The 17,932-nt window shown below is 44.0% G+C and overlaps 6 non-coding genes and 1 pseudogene across 6 annotated transcripts; 5 read left to right on the forward strand and 2 right to left on the reverse strand.

Annotated features, from left to right (window-relative positions):
- The first annotated feature begins 12,914 nt into the window (after positions 1-12,914).
- Positions 12,915-13,021, forward strand: LOC117595634. The gene has a single exon (XR_004576892.1). It is a non-coding gene; the product is annotated as a U6 spliceosomal RNA (small nuclear RNA).
- A 133-nt stretch (positions 13,022-13,154) lies between these two features.
- Positions 13,155-13,272, reverse strand: LOC117595633. The gene has a single exon (XR_004576891.1). It is a non-coding gene; the product is annotated as a U5 spliceosomal RNA (small nuclear RNA).
- A 794-nt stretch (positions 13,273-14,066) lies between these two features.
- On the reverse strand, positions 14,067-14,254 carry LOC117595632. Its single transcript, XR_004576890.1, has one exon. It is a non-coding gene; the product is annotated as a U2 spliceosomal RNA (small nuclear RNA).
- Positions 14,255-17,036: 2,782 nt separating this feature from the next.
- On the forward strand, positions 17,037-17,145 carry LOC117595637 (annotated as a pseudogene).
- A 103-nt stretch (positions 17,146-17,248) lies between these two features.
- LOC117595631 lies at positions 17,249-17,367 on the forward strand. Its single transcript, XR_004576889.1, has one exon. It is a non-coding gene; the product is annotated as a 5S ribosomal RNA (ribosomal RNA).
- Positions 17,368-17,470: 103 nt separating this feature from the next.
- LOC117595635 lies at positions 17,471-17,589 on the forward strand. Its single transcript, XR_004576893.1, has one exon. It is a non-coding gene; the product is annotated as a 5S ribosomal RNA (ribosomal RNA).
- Positions 17,590-17,691: 102 nt separating this feature from the next.
- On the forward strand, positions 17,692-17,810 carry LOC117595636. Its single transcript, XR_004576894.1, has one exon. It is a non-coding gene; the product is annotated as a 5S ribosomal RNA (ribosomal RNA).
- The last annotated feature ends 122 nt before the right edge of the window (positions 17,811-17,932 follow it).

A 17,932-nucleotide genomic window follows, 5' to 3' on the forward strand; every position in this document is an offset into this window, starting at 1 on the left:
GACTGTCCCGAGGCCCGACTGCCCGTTTCCCTACCCCCTCCTTCAGGCATTCCTCCCCATCCGTGACCCCACCCTTCCGCTTCGCCCTCTTTTTCTTACCCTCGTAAGGGCTCAGCTCTGGGGTTTTCCCCACGCCTGCCGACTCCACCCCACTTCCCCCAGCTGGAAGCAGCCCCTCTATGGAAGCGTCCCAGTCACCTGACCTCACCACCGGCAGATTCTCTACCATTTCCACCAGGGCCCCTAGCCCCCCTGCCCCAGCAGGAGTGGACACGGGCTCCCCCTTCCTTCCACGACCCCCTTCCGTCCCCTGCTGCAGGGTTGCTGGCCCCTCGACCTTACCCCCCAGTATCTCCGATGGCCGCCCAGCCCTGGGTTCGATGGTTGGAGTGGGCTCCGTTGGGAGTGACTTCTCCTGCTCATCCCCCACTGTGGCCGCAACGCTGTCCCCGAAAGGTCCTTTGCCCCCCTCCGAAACGCCAGCTCCCTGTCTCCCTGCAGCAGCTGCGGCATAAGATTTCTGGCGGGACAGGCAATCGCGGAACAGGTGCTGCCTACTACCACAGCCATGGCATTCTTTTGGCTCTTTACAGTCCTTGGCCTCATGGCCTTCGGCATGACAAAAGCGGCATTTCTGGACGCTGCAATTTGCCGCACCATGTCCATAGAGCATGCACTTTCTGCAGAAAGGGGGCTGACGGGCATAGAAGAGCATCCCCCTGTCAGATCCAAGTGAAAAGTAGGCCGGGGGGTGAAGGAAGCCATCGAAACCCCCCGGGTCAGGCCGAAGGAGCACCTGGAACTGGCGACGACCGTTCCAGAACCCCAATGAGTCCCTTACCATCTTCGCCCCTGACGTGACGTCACAGAAGCGACTAAGGAAAGCCTCTATCGCCAAGTCCGAAACGTGGGGATTGTACATGTGTACGTTCATCGTCCGGAAATTTGTCTTTGCAAGACAGGTAATATTAAAGAATGACAGTGGCCGCTCACCTGCCAAGGTCTTTGCCCTGTCCATCGTTGTCTCACACATCCGTTCCGTGTAGAAAGTCATGTCGTACGCTGCCTCCATTGCATTCCCCTGCAGACACATCACCTCCGGTACCTTGAGTTTTAACGCCCCCATCAGTACTGCCCTTGCAAAGGTGTCCCTTGGCATCCGGCCTTCATCGTCCTTTTTCCATGCAAACCTTATCGTGTTTTTCAGTCCGGTCCTGGGGACCGACCCAGCATTGTTGTAGGCCAGTAGGCCATAACCTCTCGGAAAGGACCCGTGGACCCAGTTCCGTCACCGGAAAAGAATCAGCCTTTAACGCCCTCTCGGCTTCAGACTAAGGGGTCATTGTACCTACACGAAGGGACGTCGTCGGCGCCAGCCGCGCAAAAGGCCTGAAAAAATACTAGCCTCCCGTACTTGGTGTACCCCCCCTTTTTTTTCGCGCTAAAAATAGGCCGCCCCCCTGGTAAAATCCGTACGGTCTTCCAGTCCGCCAAAGTCGAAACGGCGCGTCTCTGGGGCCCCCGGGGCCCGAGACATGATTTTTTTTCCGAAAAGTGCCAAAAACCGCGCTACCGGACAATTCCACCAGGTGGCGTGCGACCGTACTAGCCTAATGCCGGGATTGCGTGGCAAATGTACGCCGGCCTGAGCCGCGCAATGCATTGCCGGCGCCAATGTAATACATTGCAAATGTACGCCCGATGGGATTCCCCATGATACGCGTCAGTACATGCTCCGAGGGTCCAAATTTGTAAAATACTGGCCAAGTGTACACGCGATACTTCTCAATTGTACGCCCAATGGGAATCCCCATAATACACATCGGTGCATACTCCCACCGGTCGAAATTTGTAATTTACTTGCCAAATGTACACGCGATACTTTCCAATTGTACGCCCAATGGGATTCCCCATACTACATATTAGGACATACTCCCCCGGTCCAATTTTGTAATTTACTGGGCAAATGTACATGTAATACTTCCCAATTGTACGCACAATGGTATTATCAATAGAACACATGGGAACATGCTCCCCCGGTCCAAATTTGTAAAATACTGGCCAAATGTACACGCGATACTTCCCAATTGTACGCCCAATGGGATTTTCAATAGAACACATGGGAACATACTCCCCCAGTCCATATTTTGAACAATACTGGGCAAATGTACATGCTGTACTTCCCAATTGTACGCCCAATGGGATTACCCATACACTTAGGTCCAAACTCCCCCAAGTGCAAATTTGGAGGTTTACACTACAATCACTGCTACACAGGATGTTTCTCAGTACAGGGGTACATCCAGAAACAGTGAAATAGATAACCAGATACATGGTATGACAACTGTCCATATGCAGTGTATTACATTGCCGGTGGCAGTGTAATACATTGCAAATGTACACATACTCCCCCAGTCCAAATTTTGAACAATACTTGGCAAATGTACATAATATACTTGCCAAATGTACGCCTAATGGAATTACCCATAATACACTTCACTCCATACTCCCCCAGTCCAAATTTTGAAATTTACTGGGCAAATGTACATATCCAGTGTATTACATTGCCGGTGGCTGTGTAATACATTGCAAATGTACACAAAATTGGATTATCAATAGAACACATGGGAACATACTCCCCCAGTCCAAATTTTGAACAATACATGGCAAATGTACAAGCTATACTTGCCAAAAGACCACCCAATGGAATTACCCATAATACACTTCACTCCATACTCCCCCAGTCCAAATTTTGAAATTTACAGGGCAAATGTACATATCCAGTGTATTACATTGCCGGTGGCTGTGTAATACATTGCAAATGTACACATACTCCCCCAGTCCAAATTTTGAACAATACTTGGCAAATGTACATAATATACTTGCCAAATGTACGCCTAATGGAATTACCCATAATACACTTCACTCCATACTCCCCCAGTCCAAATTTTGAAATTTACTGGGCAAATGTACATATCCAGTGTATTACATTGCCGGTGGCTGTGTAATACATTGCAAATGTACACAAAATTGGATTATCAATAGAACACATGGGAACATACTCCCCCAGTCCAAATTTTGAACAATACTTGGCAAATGTACATAATATACTTGCCAAATGTACGCCTAATGGAATTACCCATAATACACTTCACTCCATACTCCCCCAGTCCAAATTTTGAAATTTACTGGGCAAATGTACATATCCAGTGTATTACATTGCCGGTGGCTGTGTAATACATTGCAAATGTACACCAAATTGGATTATCAATAGAACACATGGGAACATACTCCCCCAGTCCAAATTTTGAACAATACATGGCAAATGTACAAGCTATACTTGCCAAAAGACCACCCAATGGAATTACCCATAATACACTTCACTCCATACTCCCCCAGTCCAAATTTTGATATTTACAGGGCAAATGTACATATCCAGTGTATTACATTGCCGGTGGCTGTGTAATACATTGCAAATGTACACAAAATTGGATTATCAATAGAACACATGGGAACATACTCCCCCAGTCCAAATTTTGAACAATACTTGGCAAATGTACATAATATACTTGCCAAATGTACGCCTAATGGAATTACCCATAATACACTTCACTGCATACTCCCCCAGTCCAAATTTTGACATTTACTGGGCAAATGTACATATCCAGTGTATTACATTGCCGGTGGCTGTGTAATACATTGCAAATGTACACAAAATTGGATTATCAATAGAACACATGGGAACATACTCCCCCAGTCCAAATTTTGAACAATACTTGGCAAATGTACATAATATACTTGCCAAATGTACGCCTAATGGAATTACCCATAATACACTTCACTGCATACTCCCCCAGTCCAAATTTTGACATTTACTGGTCAAATGTACATATCCAGTGTATTACATTGCCGGTGGCTGTGTAATACATTGCAAATGTACACAAAATTGGATTATCAATAGAACACATAGGAACATACTCCCCCAGTCCAAATTTTGACATTTACTGGGCAAATGTACATATCCAGTGTATTACATTGCCGGTGGCAGTGTAATACATTGCAAATGTACACAAAATTGGATTATCAATAGAACACATAGGAACATACTCCCCCAGTCCAAATTTTGAACAATACATGGCAAATGTACAAGCTATACTTGCCAAAAGACCACCCAATGGAATTACCCATAATACACTTCACTCCATACTCCCCCAGTCCAAATTTTGAAATTTACAGGGCAAATGTACATATCCAGTGTATTACATTGCCGGTGGCTGTGTAATACATTGCAAATGTACACATACTCCCCCAGTCCAAATTTTGAACAATACTTGGCAAATGTACATAATATACTTGCCAAATGTACGCCTAATGGAATTACCCATAATACACTTCACTCCATACTCCCCCAGTCCAAATTTTGAAATTTACTGGGCAAATGTACATATCCAGTGTATTACATTGCCGGTGGCTGTGTAATACATTGCAAATGTACACAAAATTGGATTATCAATAGAACACATGGGAACATACTCCCCCAGTCCAAATTTTGAACAATACTTGGCAAATGTACATAATATACTTGCCAAATGTACGCCTAATGGAATTACCCATAATACACTTCACTCCATACTCCCCCAGTCCAAATTTTGAAATTTACTGGGCAAATGTACATATCCAGTGTATTACATTGCCGGTGGCTGTGTAATACATTGCAAATGTACACCAAATTGGATTATCAATAGAACACATGGGAACATACTCCCCCAGTCCAAATTTTGAACAATACATGGCAAATGTACAAGCTATACTTGCCAAAAGACCACCCAATGGAATTACCCATAATACACTTCACTCCATACTCCCCCAGTCCAAATTTTGATATTTACAGGGCAAATGTACATATCCAGTGTATTACATTGCCGGTGGCTGTGTAATACATTGCAAATGTACACAAAATTGGATTATCAATAGAACACATGGGAACATACTCCCCCAGTCCAAATTTTGAACAATACTTGGCAAATGTACATAATATACTTGCCAAATGTACGCCTAATGGAATTACCCATAATACACTTCACTGCATACTCCCCCAGTCCAAATTTTGACATTTACTGGGCAAATGTACATATCCAGTGTATTACATTGCCGGTGGCTGTGTAATACATTGCAAATGTACACAAAATTGGATTATCAATAGAACACATAGGAACATACTCCCCCAGTCCAAATTTTGAACAATACTTGGCAAATGTACATAATATACTTGCCAAATGTACGCCTAATGGAATTACCCATAATACACTTCACTGCATACTCCCCCAGTCCAAATTTTGACATTTACTGGTCAAATGTACATATCCAGTGTATTACATTGCCGGTGGCTGTGTAATACATTGCAAATGTACACAAAATTGGATTATCAATAGAACACATAGGAACATACTCCCCCAGTCCAAATTTTGACATTTACTGGGCAAATGTACATATCCAGTGTATTACATTGCCGGTGGCAGTGTAATACATTGCAAATGTACACAAAATTGGATTATCAATAGAACACATAGGAACATACTCCCCCAGTCCAAATTTTGAACAATACATGGCAAATGTACAAGCTATACTTGCCAAAAGACCACCCAATGGAATTACCCATAATACACTTCACTCCATACTTCCCCCAGTCCAAATTTTGAAATTTACTGGGCAAATGTACATTTTCAGTGTATTACATTGCCGGTGGCAGTGTAATACATTGCAAATGTACACAAAATTGGATTATCAATAGAACACATGGGAACATACTCCCCCAGTCCAAATTTTGAACAATACTTGGCAAATGTACATAATATACTTGCCAAATGTACGCCTAATGGAATTACCCATAATACACTTCACTCCATACTCCCCCAGTCCAAATTTTGAAATTTACTGGGCAAATGTACATATCCAGTGTATTACATTGCCGGTGGCTGTGTAATACATTGCAAATGTACACAAAATTGGATTATCAATAGAACACATGGGAACATACTCCCCCAGTCCAAATTTTGAACAATACATGGCAAATGTACATAATATACTTGCCAAATGTACGCCTAATGGAATTACCCATAATACACTTCACTCCATACTCCCCCAGTCCAAATTTTGAAATTTACTGGGCAAATGTACATATCCAGTGTATTACATTGCCGGTGGCTGTGTAATACATTGCAAATGTACACAAAATTGGATTATCAATAGAACACATGGGAACATACTCCCCCAGTCCAAATTTTGAACAATACTTGGCAAATGTACATAATATACTTGCCAAATGTACGCCTAATGGAATTACCCATAATACACTTCACTGCATACTCCCCCAGTCCAAATTTTGACATTTACTGGCCAAATGTACATATCCAGTGTATTACATTGCCGGTGGCTGTGTAATACATTGCAAATGTACACAAAATTGGATTATCAATAGAACACATGGGAACATACTCCCCCAGTCCAAATTTTGAACAAAACTTGGCAAATGTACATAATATACTTGCCAAATGTACGCCCAATGGAATTACCCATAATACACTTCACTCCATACTCCCCCAGTCCAAATTTGTAATTTAATGGGCAAATGTACACGCAATACTTCCCAATTGTACGCCCAATGGGATTCCCCATAATACACATCAGGACATACTTCCCCAGTCAAAATTTGTGATTATTACTGGGCAAATGTACATGCAATACATCCCAATTGTATGCCCAATGGATATACCCATAATACACTTCACTCCATACTCCCCCTGTCCAAATTTTGAAATGTACTGGGCAAATGTACTTAGAATACTTCCCAATTGTGCACCTAATGTGATTACCCCATAGAACACATTTGTACATACTTCCACTGTCCATTTCTTGACATTAACAGGACAAATTTACATAGAAAAAAACTCAGGTAGGCCAACTCCTGTACATTTGCAATGTAAATGAATGGGTAGGAAATACTGCCCAATTGTACATTTGAAGGAAACATCTTAAAGGCATGGGAGTTGGATTTTCCAAGTGTACATCAAGAAACAAATGTGTTGCACATTATTATTATGCATTTTAAGGCTTTTCTTCAATGTACAATTGGGCAGTATTTCCTACCCATTCATTTACATTGCAAATGTACAGGACTTGTCCTTACCTACTCGTGTACATTTGCAATGTAAATGAATGGGTAGGAAATACTGCCCAATTGTACATTTGAAGGAGACATCTTAAAGACATGGGAGTTGGATTTTCCAAGTGTACATCACGAAAGAAATGTATTGCACATATTTATTAAGCATTTCAAGCCTTTTCTTAAATGTACAATTGGGCAGTATTTCCTACCCATTCATTTACATTGCAAATGTACAGGACATGTCCTTACCTACTCGTGTACATTTGCAATGTAAATGAATGGGTAGGAAATACTGCCCAATTGTACATTTGAAGGAAACATCTTAAAGACATGGGAGTTGGATTTTCCAAGTGTACATCAAGAAACAAATGTGTTGCACATTATTATTATGCATTTTAAGGCTTTTCTTCAATGTACAATTGGGCAGTATTTCCTACCCATTCATTTACATTGCAAATGTACAGGACATGTCCTTACCTACTCGTGTACATTTGCAATGTAAATGAATGGGTAGGAAATACTGCCCAATTGTACATTTGAAGGAAACATCTTAAAGGCATGGGAGTTGGATTTTCCAAGTGTACATCAAGAAACAAATGTGTTGCACATTATTATTATGCATTTTAAGGCTTTTCTTCAATGTACAATTGGGCAGTATTTCCTACCCATTCATTTACATTGCAAATGTACAGGACATGTCCTTACCTACTCGTGTACATTTGCAATGTAAATGAATGGGTAGGAAATACTGCCCAATTGTACATTTGAAGGAAACATCTTAAAGGCATGGGAGTTGGATTTTCCAAGTGTACATCAAGAAACAAATGTGTTGCACATTATTATTAAGCATTTTAAGCCTTTTCTTAAATGTACAATTGGGCAGTATTTCCTACCCATTCATTTACATTGCAAATGTACAGGACATGTCCTTACCTACTCGTGTACATTTGCAATGTAAATGAATGGGTAGGAAATACTGCCCAATTGTACATTTGAAGGAAACATCTTAAAGGCATGGGAGTTGGATTTTCCAAGTGTACATCAAGAAACAAATGTGTTGCACATTATTATTATGCATTTTAAGGCTTTTTTTCAATGTACAATTGGGCAGTATTTCCTACCCATTCATTTACATTGCAAATGTACAGGACATGTCCTTACCTACTCGTGTACATTTGCAATGTAAATGAATGGGTAGGAAATACTGCCCAATTGTACATTTGAAGGAAACATCTTAAAGGCATGGGAGTTGGATTTTCCAAGTGTACATCAAGAAACAAATGTGTTGCACATTATTATTATGCATTTTAAGGCTTTTTTTCAATGTACAATTGGGCAGTATTTCCTACCCATTTATTTACATTGCAAATGTACAGGACATGTCCTTACCTACTCGTGTACATTTGCAATGTAAATGAATGGGTAGGAAATACTGCCCAATTGTACATTTGAAGGAAACATCTTAAAGGCATGGGAGTTGGATTTTCCAAGTGTACATCAAGAAACAAATGTGTTGCACATTATTATTTTGCATTTTAAGGCTTTTTTTCAATGTACAATTGGGCAGTATTTCCTACCCATTCATTTACATTGCAAATGTACAGGACATGTCCTTACCTACTCGTGTACATTTGCAATGTAAATGAATGGGTAGGAAATACTGCCCAATTGTACATTTGAAGGAGACATCTTAAAGACATGGGAGTTGGATTTTCCAAGTGTACATCACGAAAGAAATGTATTGCACATATTTATTAAGCATTTCAAGCCTTTTCTTCAATGTACAATTGGGCAGTATTTCCTACCCATTCATTTACATTGCAAATGTACAGGACATGTCCTTACCTACTCGTGTACATTTGCAATGTAAATGAATGGGTAGGAAATACTGCCCAATTGTACATTTGAAGGAAACATCTTAAAGACATGGGAGTTGGATTTTCCAAGTGTACATCAAGAAACAAATGTGTTGCACATTATTATTATGCATTTTAAGGCTTTTCTTCAATGTACAAATGGGCAGTATTTCCTACCCATTCATTTACATTGCAAATGTACAGGACATGTCCTTACCTACTCGTGTACATTTGCAATGTAAATGAATGGGTAGGAAATACTGCCCAATTGTACATTTGAAGGAAACATCTTAAAGGCATGGGAGTTGGAATTTTCAAGTGTACATCAAGAAAGAAATGTGTTGCACATTATTATTATGCATTTTAAGCCTTTTCTTAAATGTACAATTGGGCAGTATTTCCTACCCATTCATTTACATTGCAAATGTACAGGACTTGTCCTTACCTACTCGTGTACATTTGCAATGTAAATGAATGGGTAGGATATACTGCCCAATTGTACATTTGAAGGAGACATCTTAAAGGCATGGGAGTTGGATTTTCCAAGTGTACATCAAGAAACAAATGTGTTGCACATTATTATTAAGCATTTTAAGCCTTTTCTTAAATGTACAATTGGGCAGTATTTCTTACCCATTCAAATACATTGCAAATGTACAAGAGTCAGTTAAGGTAACTCCTGTACATTTGCAATGCACAGAGGGGAACCCCTAACTGGTATGAGGTATGTTCTCCCCTTTTATGAACATTGCTTGTGGACGGTGTACTCTTGTTGTGTTTTTCTTGGACTGTACATTTGCTGTGTAATACATTGCCACTGGCAATGTATTACGCAGGCCCTGGACGTAAACAAGGCCCGAAACACATCCTGTGTAGTAGTGATTTATGTGTTTTTGACATATTGCGGCCTGTAGGTCGCTCATAGACACACCGTTTTCGACGTGCTCCATCGGGGGAATGGGGTGATGAATCATCCACACAGTTATGCCAGCTGTGTGCAGTTTTTCATTCTGCAATTGTTCAATTTGTATTCAGCAATTGTACACTTTGCTCTCTCCCATTGACAATACATTGCCTACTCCTCAAATTTCACCTCAAGCTTTAACGGGTTTCCGAGTGTCGTAAAGAGCTGTGCTTCGGATATGTTCATCGGGGGTGGGCCTAGTCTACCTGGTACGATCTGTAGCCTCCTGCGTCCACAGGAAGTCACCTCTGACCCCCGAAACTTTTTGCAAGTCATCCCATTGACAATACATTGGCTACTCAACACAGCCTTTAAAGTGTTTCCGAGTGTCGTAAAGAGCTGTCCTTCGGATATGTTTATCACAGGGTGGCCTCGTCCTGCGTCCACCAGATGTCATGTGTGACCCCGTCCCCCAAAGCTGTTTCGCCCAATGGAATCCATTGGGTGACCTATTTTGACCTTTATCCCTCACAGACAAGCCATTTTCGATGTGGTGCATCAGGGGAACTCTAACTTTGCTCTTCATCTACTCTACCTCTTGTCTACACCTCTATTGCTGCTCGCCTCTGCCCCTCATCCATCACTTCATTAGTCCTCCATCATTCTGTGACTCCGCTCTTCCTATAGCACTACATACCTCCTCCTGATCTCCCCACCATACCGCACCTCCTCTATGACCATGCGCCTACTATATCACTCTGCCCATCCTCCTGATCTCCACCCCTCCATCAGTCCATGCCTCCTCAATAACACTGCGCCTCCTATATCCATGGGGACCACCTCCATCATTCCACACCTCCTCTATGACCCTGTGCTTCCAATATCTCTCTCTACCCCTCTTCCATCAGTCCATGCCTCCCTCTATGACACAGTGCCTCCTTTATCACTCTGCACCCTGTCCAGACTGTCTCCTTCTCATGTACAGTTGGGTAGTATTTCCTACCCATTCAAATACATTGCAAATGTACAGGACTTATCCTTACTGACTCGTGTACATTTGCAATGTAAATGAATGGGTAGGAAATACTGCCCAATTGTACAATGTAGAAAAGGCTTAAAATGCTTAATAATAATGTGTAATACATTTGCTTCTTCATGTACACTTGTAAAATCCAACTCCCATGTCTTTAAGATGTCTCCTTCTCATGTACAATTAGGCGGTATTATAAGTACATTTACCCAGTATATGTCAAAATTTGGACTGGGGGAGTATGGAGTGAAGTGTAAAATGGGGTAATTCAATTGGGATTACTACTGGTACGTACTATGAGTACATTTGTCCAGTAAATGTCATTATATGGACTGGGGGAATATGGATTGAGGTGTATAATGGGGCAATTTCATTGGGTGTACAATTGGGAAGTATTCTAAGTACATTTGCCCAGTAAATGTCATAATTTGGAATGGGGGAGTATGGAGTGAAGAGTATTATGGGTGATCCCATCGGGCACACAATTGAGAAGTATTATAGGTACATTTGCACAGTAAATGTAAAAATGTTGACTCCGGGGGTCTCGGACCAAAGCGTATGGGTAGTCTCATTAGTTGTACAATTGGGCAGTATAACTTGTACATTTGCCTAGTAAAAGTCAAAATTTTGACTTTGGGGGTCTCGGACAACAGCATATGGGTGGTCTGATATGTTGTACAATTGGGCAGTATAACTTGTACATTTGCCTAGTAAAAGTCAAAATTTTGACTTTGGGGGTCTCGGACAACAGCATATGGGTGGTCTGATATGTTGTACAATTGGGACGTATAACTTGTACATTTGCCTAGTAAAAGTCAAAATTTTGACTTTGGGGGTCTCGGACAACAGCATATGGGTGGTCTGATATGTTGTACATTTGGGCAGTATAATTTGTACATTTGCCTAGTAAAAGTCAAAATTTTGACCCCGGGGTCATCTGACCGAAGTCTATGGATGTTTTCATAGGATGTACATTTGGGCGGTATAATTTGTACATTTGCCTAGTAAAAGTCAAAATTTTGACTCCAGGGTCATCTGACCGAAGTCTATGGATGTTTTAATAGGATGTACATTTGGGCGGTATAATTTGTACATTTGCCTAGTAAAAGTCAAAATTTTGACTCCAGGGTCATCTGACCGAAGTCTATGGGTGTTTTAATAGGATGTACATTTGGGCGGTATAATTTGTACATTTGCCTAGTAAAAGTCAAAATTTTGACTCCAGGGTCATCTGACCGAAGTCTATGGGTGTTTTAATAGGATGTACATTTGGGCGGTATAATTTGTACATTTGCCTAGTAAAAGTCAAAATTTTGACTCCAGGGTTCTCTGACCGAAGTCTATGGGTGTTCTCATAAGATGTACAATTGGGCGGTATAATTTGTACATTTGCCTAGTAAATGTCAAAATTTTTGACTTCGGGGGTCCATGACCGAATAGAATGGGCAGACCCATTGGGCGTACAATTGGGCAGTACAACTGTACACGGGCAATATAAACGACGGTCACCTCAGCTGCCCAACTCTAGAAACCCTGATTCTCCTCCAGTTTGAGTTCGGTGGAGCTAGAGTCCCTCTAGTGGAATTTTCATGAACTGCAGTTTTGGCAGGAGGGCTGTACACCAAGTTAGTAAAACTAGCCTCCTGCCGCCAAACAGGCAGCTTTTTTTTTTGGGAGGGTAGAGCGTCAATGAACAATGCATGCCCATTCATTTTTGTCCATTAAGGTAGTACCGGGCCTTACCGCGGTAAACGACTTGATCTTAGCCAAAAGGCCGAGAAGCGATAACCCCAGAAAGGAAGGCCGCTGACGCCGGACCCCCGGGACCCCGGGGCTTCCTTGCGTGCGGGACAATTCCGGCTACACCCTCTGTCATCCCCCGCCAGCCCCAAAGACCGCGAGGTTCCACGTGTTCAACAAACGGCGTCAAACAAAAGCTTGGCTACGCCCACACTCCATGTGCTCGCTTCGGCAGCACATATACTAAAATTGGATCGATACAGAGAAGATTAGCATGGCCCCTGCGAAAGGATGACACGCAAATCCGTGAAGCGCTCCATATTTTCCACCCCCCGGCGGGCCGCAACCGAGGAGATCCGTCACTCGGCCCAATCAAAGCCGGACGAGCGGCAAAGACAGCAGCGGACCTAGCGGCCGTTCTGCGTACGCCGCGCCAATTTCATTTCAAACAAGGTATGGGGCTCTGCCGGGAGCAAAGCCCGTCCAAAAATACGTTGAACTCGTGAGCGTTGCTCTCCACGGAAGTCTTTAGTAAAAGGCGAAAAACTTGTGCGTGATTGAAGAGAAACCAGAGTTGTATGCTGGTCGGAGGCCTAGAATCCGGGTACACTTGTTATATTCCGGCCCAGAGTCTCGTGGGTTTGCCAGCTCGGACACTGTCGCAGGCAGGCAGGCAGGCAGGCAGGCAGGCAGGCAGCCAGGCAGGCAGGCATGCAGCCAGCCAGCCAGCCAGCCAGACACATGACCTCCTGACCTTTATCGTTTTTTTTTTTTTTTTTTTTTAAGTAAAATGGAGGGAAATCTGAAACAGGCCGAAAAAGCGCTTCGCAGGCACCTAGTTCGCAAGTGCTCTTGCTAATGCTAGCTTGCTAAGTAAGGGAGAGAGTTCACAATTCTACTTTGGAGTTGATATAGTGGTACACATGTAATGTTGCCTGTGGATTTGAAACCAGACGGAAAGACACAAAATAAACCACAGACAGACACAGACAGACACAGACAGACACAGACAGACACAGACACAGACAGACACAGACACAGACACACACAGACACACACACAGAGACACAGACACAGACACAGACACAGACACAGACACAGACACAGAGACACAGACACAGACACAGACACAGACACAGACACAGACACAGACACAGACACACACACACACACACACACACACACACACACACACACACACACACAGTCTCTTGACCTTTTTTCCCTTTTTCCAAGATAAACAGTGAGAACACCAGAAAAAGTGTTAGCACCAAGTTCCCAAAAGCTCTCTTTCCTGTTAGCTTGCTTTTTGAGCAGGGCAGCGTTTTTAAGTGGGGTGAAGGTTAGTCCTTCTTCTCTTTGACAGGAAACAGAGGGTGCACCGTTCTCGGAGGTACTGCAATACCGAGTCGATGCGTGGAGCGGACGGAGCAAGCCCCGCTTCCGACTCCCTGTTCGAAAAATCCATTTAATATGTATAGTCCCCCGATGGGGGACGTATCAGATATTAAACTGATAAGAACAGATTTTTTTTTTATTTCAATAAAACCAAAAGCAATACATGGGAATACACAGACAATAAAACCAAAGAACACACACACAATAAACACAACAAAACAAAATAAAAAGCCACCAATTCAAAGGAAACACGCAACACACAAAATTTGAACTTAAAGGCAGTGGTGGCCCAACCACAATAACAAAACAAACCCAAAACCCCCCCTACCCAAACCACTCCTTCTCAACCATAAACACCTTTCCAACGTTCTCTTGCTGCGTGAAACCCATATCTTGCCACTTCAAAATCAAAAAGTGAACCCAAATCTGCCCGTACCCTCCCAAGCACCCCAGCCACTCCCCCATCCACATTTGATTTCACCAAGACCCCCCTAGAATCCCACAAGGCTACCTTCCCCAACGACACCAAAAGCCAGAGCAAAAAAGCTGCCCGCCCCTTCCCACGTCCTATCCCTTTCCCTAACATAATCCCCTCAAAAGACAAAACCCCCAGTCCCCCAAAAAAGCAAACCAACTCCCCCCAAACCCTCTGTGCAAAAAAACAATCCCAAAAGACGTGAGGAATCGTCTCCTCAGCACCACACCCAGCCCTTGGACACAAATTAACCTTCGAGAGGCCGTGCCGATATAAAACCTCCCGAACTGGCAAACGCCGATGAACACATAACCAATTCAGGTCCTTCAACCTATTAGAGAGGCCCGGCCGCTGAATAGCCAGCCACATCTCAGGCCCCACACCATACACCCGGACCGGACCCCTCTTCACCACCAGTGCCTCATACAACGCCCTGTGATCCAGGCAGAGCAAACCTTCCCGACACTCAGAGTGCCGTGTGCTCCACATAATTACCTGTTTAAAATATGCCGGCAGAGACTCCGCCTTTGGTCGGGAGTTGTCCCAGGCCACCAAATGCCTCAAAGGCACTGACAGCCAAAATTCCAGCATGACCTGGAAACTGTGGCCACATGGATAAACCAGGCTCTTACATAAAAAGGAAAAGAAAACCACGTCAAGTTTCAACGGGAGGTCAGGAACACCACGACCCCCCTCCCTCACCGACTGGACCATCCAGTCCCTCCTAACGTATTCATATCCCCCCCAAACAAAGGAGAATACAGCCCGCACCAGACTCTTCCTGAAACAAGGAGGAAGAGGGAACACATATGCCAAATAAACCAATGACGGCAACACATCCGCCTTAATAACTAAAACCCGGCCACTCAAAGAGAGCCGACGGGTCTTCCACAGGCCCAACCTCGAAAACACCCCGGAAAGTCGCTGACCCCAATTAATCCGGGAACTGTCAGCCCCTTCAAAATCGACCCCTAATATCCTCAAAGGCCCAGAGCAGAGCGAGAGGCCACCAAGACTGACACGCCGCCCAGCCCAAGGCCCAAAGAATTTAACCGAGGACTTCCCCAGATTGACTTGAGCTCCTGAGGCCAGAGTGAAATCCCGCAAAATCCCCACCACCTTAGACACACTCCCCTCAGAAGTCAAAAAAACCGTAATATCGTCCGCATACAGGGACACCTTGACCTCAGAGGGGCCTCCACCCGGAAGGCGCAGACCCCGAACCCCCAAATCAGCCCGAATAGCCGCCACCAAAGGCTCAATATACAAAACAAACAACAAAGGGGAGAGCGGGCAGCCCTGCCTCACCCCAGTGTCCTGAGGGACCACCTCCCCCAAATGACCATTAACCAAAACCCTACTCCCTACCCCATTGTAAAGGAGGCGAACCCACCTCAAAAACCCTGCACCAAACCCAAACCTCTCCAGTACCGAAAAAAGAAACCCATGATGCACCTTATCAAAGGCCTTTTCCAGATCCAAACCTACCAACATCAAACAAACACCCCGGTCCTGTGCCCAAGCAATACAATCCCTGACCAAACTCAAATTCCAAAAAATAGACCGCCCCTCCACCCCACAAGTCTGATCCTCATGGATCACATAAGGCAAAACCGACCTAAGACGACCGGCCAACACCCGTGCCACCACCTTGTAATCGACACACAAAAGAGTGATAGGCCGATAATTCGCCAGATCGGCCCTATCCCCTTTCTTAAAAAGCAAAGTCAAAACCCCCTCCCTCATGGACGAACACAACAAACCCACCCCCAAAACACACCTAATAACCGAAAGAAAATCCTCCCGTAAAACATCCCAAAAAGCCATGTAAAATTCTTTTGGCAACCCATCTATCCCAGGCACCTTACCCGAGGGCAAACCTCTCAAAGCCGTCTCCACCTCGGAGAGGCTCACAGGAAGCTCAAGAGCAGAGGCCATCTCCACAGGGACCCTCCTCTCCAACAAACTCAAAAACCAGTCAGCCTTAGAAGTGTCAACATCCTTACCTGCAATAATGTTTACCCAAAGGGGCCAACTGGCCTTACTGCCCCCTTGCTGTATCTTCTCCTATCCTGTCCTAAAACCCATTGATCTGCATCTGGACAGACAATAGATGTCCCCTATGCAAATACCAGGTCCCACACATTCCTGTACCTATCTTAACAGTGGGACTCAGTCCTTAATACAATCAGAATACATTGTATAAGAAATTTCCACAACAACACACACACAGACACACACACAGACACACACACAGACACACAGACACACACACAGACACACACACAGACACACACACACACACACACACACACACACACACACACAGAGTCCATAGGCTTATGGAATACCAGGTGCTGTAAGCCTTTTTGATTGGGGTCAATTAATTTGTGAAAAAATCCTGTCAATCATTCTTTTAGGACATGTCCACACACTCTATAAAAGGCCCAAATTCAAACTGTCCATAGGCTTACGGCCACACCTCCCAGAGCACGCCTGATCTCGGAAGCTAAGCAGGGTCGGGCCCGGTTAGTACTTGGATGGGAGACCGCCTGGGAATACCAGGTGCTGTAAGCCTTTTTGATTGGGGTCAATTAATTTGTGAAAAAAATCCTGTCAATCATTCCTTTAGGACATGTCCACACACTCTATAAAAGGCCCAAATTCAAACTGCTAATAGGCTTACGGCCACACCTCCCTGAGCACGCCCGATCTCGTCTGATCTCGGAAGCTAAGCAGGGTCGGGCCCGGTTAGTACTTGGATGGGAGACCGCCTGGGAATACCAGGTGCTGTAAGCCTTTTTGATTGAGCTCAATTAATTTTTGAAACAAATCCTGTCAATCATTCTTTTAGGACATGTCCACACACTCTATAAAAGGCCCAAATTCAAACTGTCCATAGGCTTACGGCCACACCTCCCTGAGCACGCCCGATCTCGTCTGATCTCGGAAGCTAAGCAGGGTCGGGCCCGGTTAGTACTTGGATGGGAGACCGCCTGGGAATACCAGGTGCTGTAAGCCTTTTTGATTGGGGTCAATTAATTTGGGAAAAAATCCTGTCAATCATTCTTTTAGGACATGTCCACACACTCTATAAAAGGCCCAAATTCAAACTGTCCATAGGCTTACGGCCACACCTCCCTGAGCACGCCCGATCTCGTCTGATCTCGGAAGCTAAGCAGGGTCGGGCCCGGTTAGTACTTGGATGGGAGACCGCCTGGGAATACCAGGTGCTGTAAGCCTTTTTGATTGGGGTCAATTAATTTGTGAAACAAATCCTGTCAATCATTCTTTTAGGACATGTCCACACACTCTATAAAAGGCCCAAATTCAAACTGTCCATAGGCTTACGGCCACACCTCCC

The sequence above is a fragment of the Esox lucius genome, chromosome 15, assembly GCF_011004845.1.
Source record: "Esox lucius isolate fEsoLuc1 chromosome 15, fEsoLuc1.pri, whole genome shotgun sequence".
NCBI classification, from domain to species: Eukaryota; Metazoa; Chordata; class Actinopteri; order Esociformes; family Esocidae; genus Esox; species Esox lucius.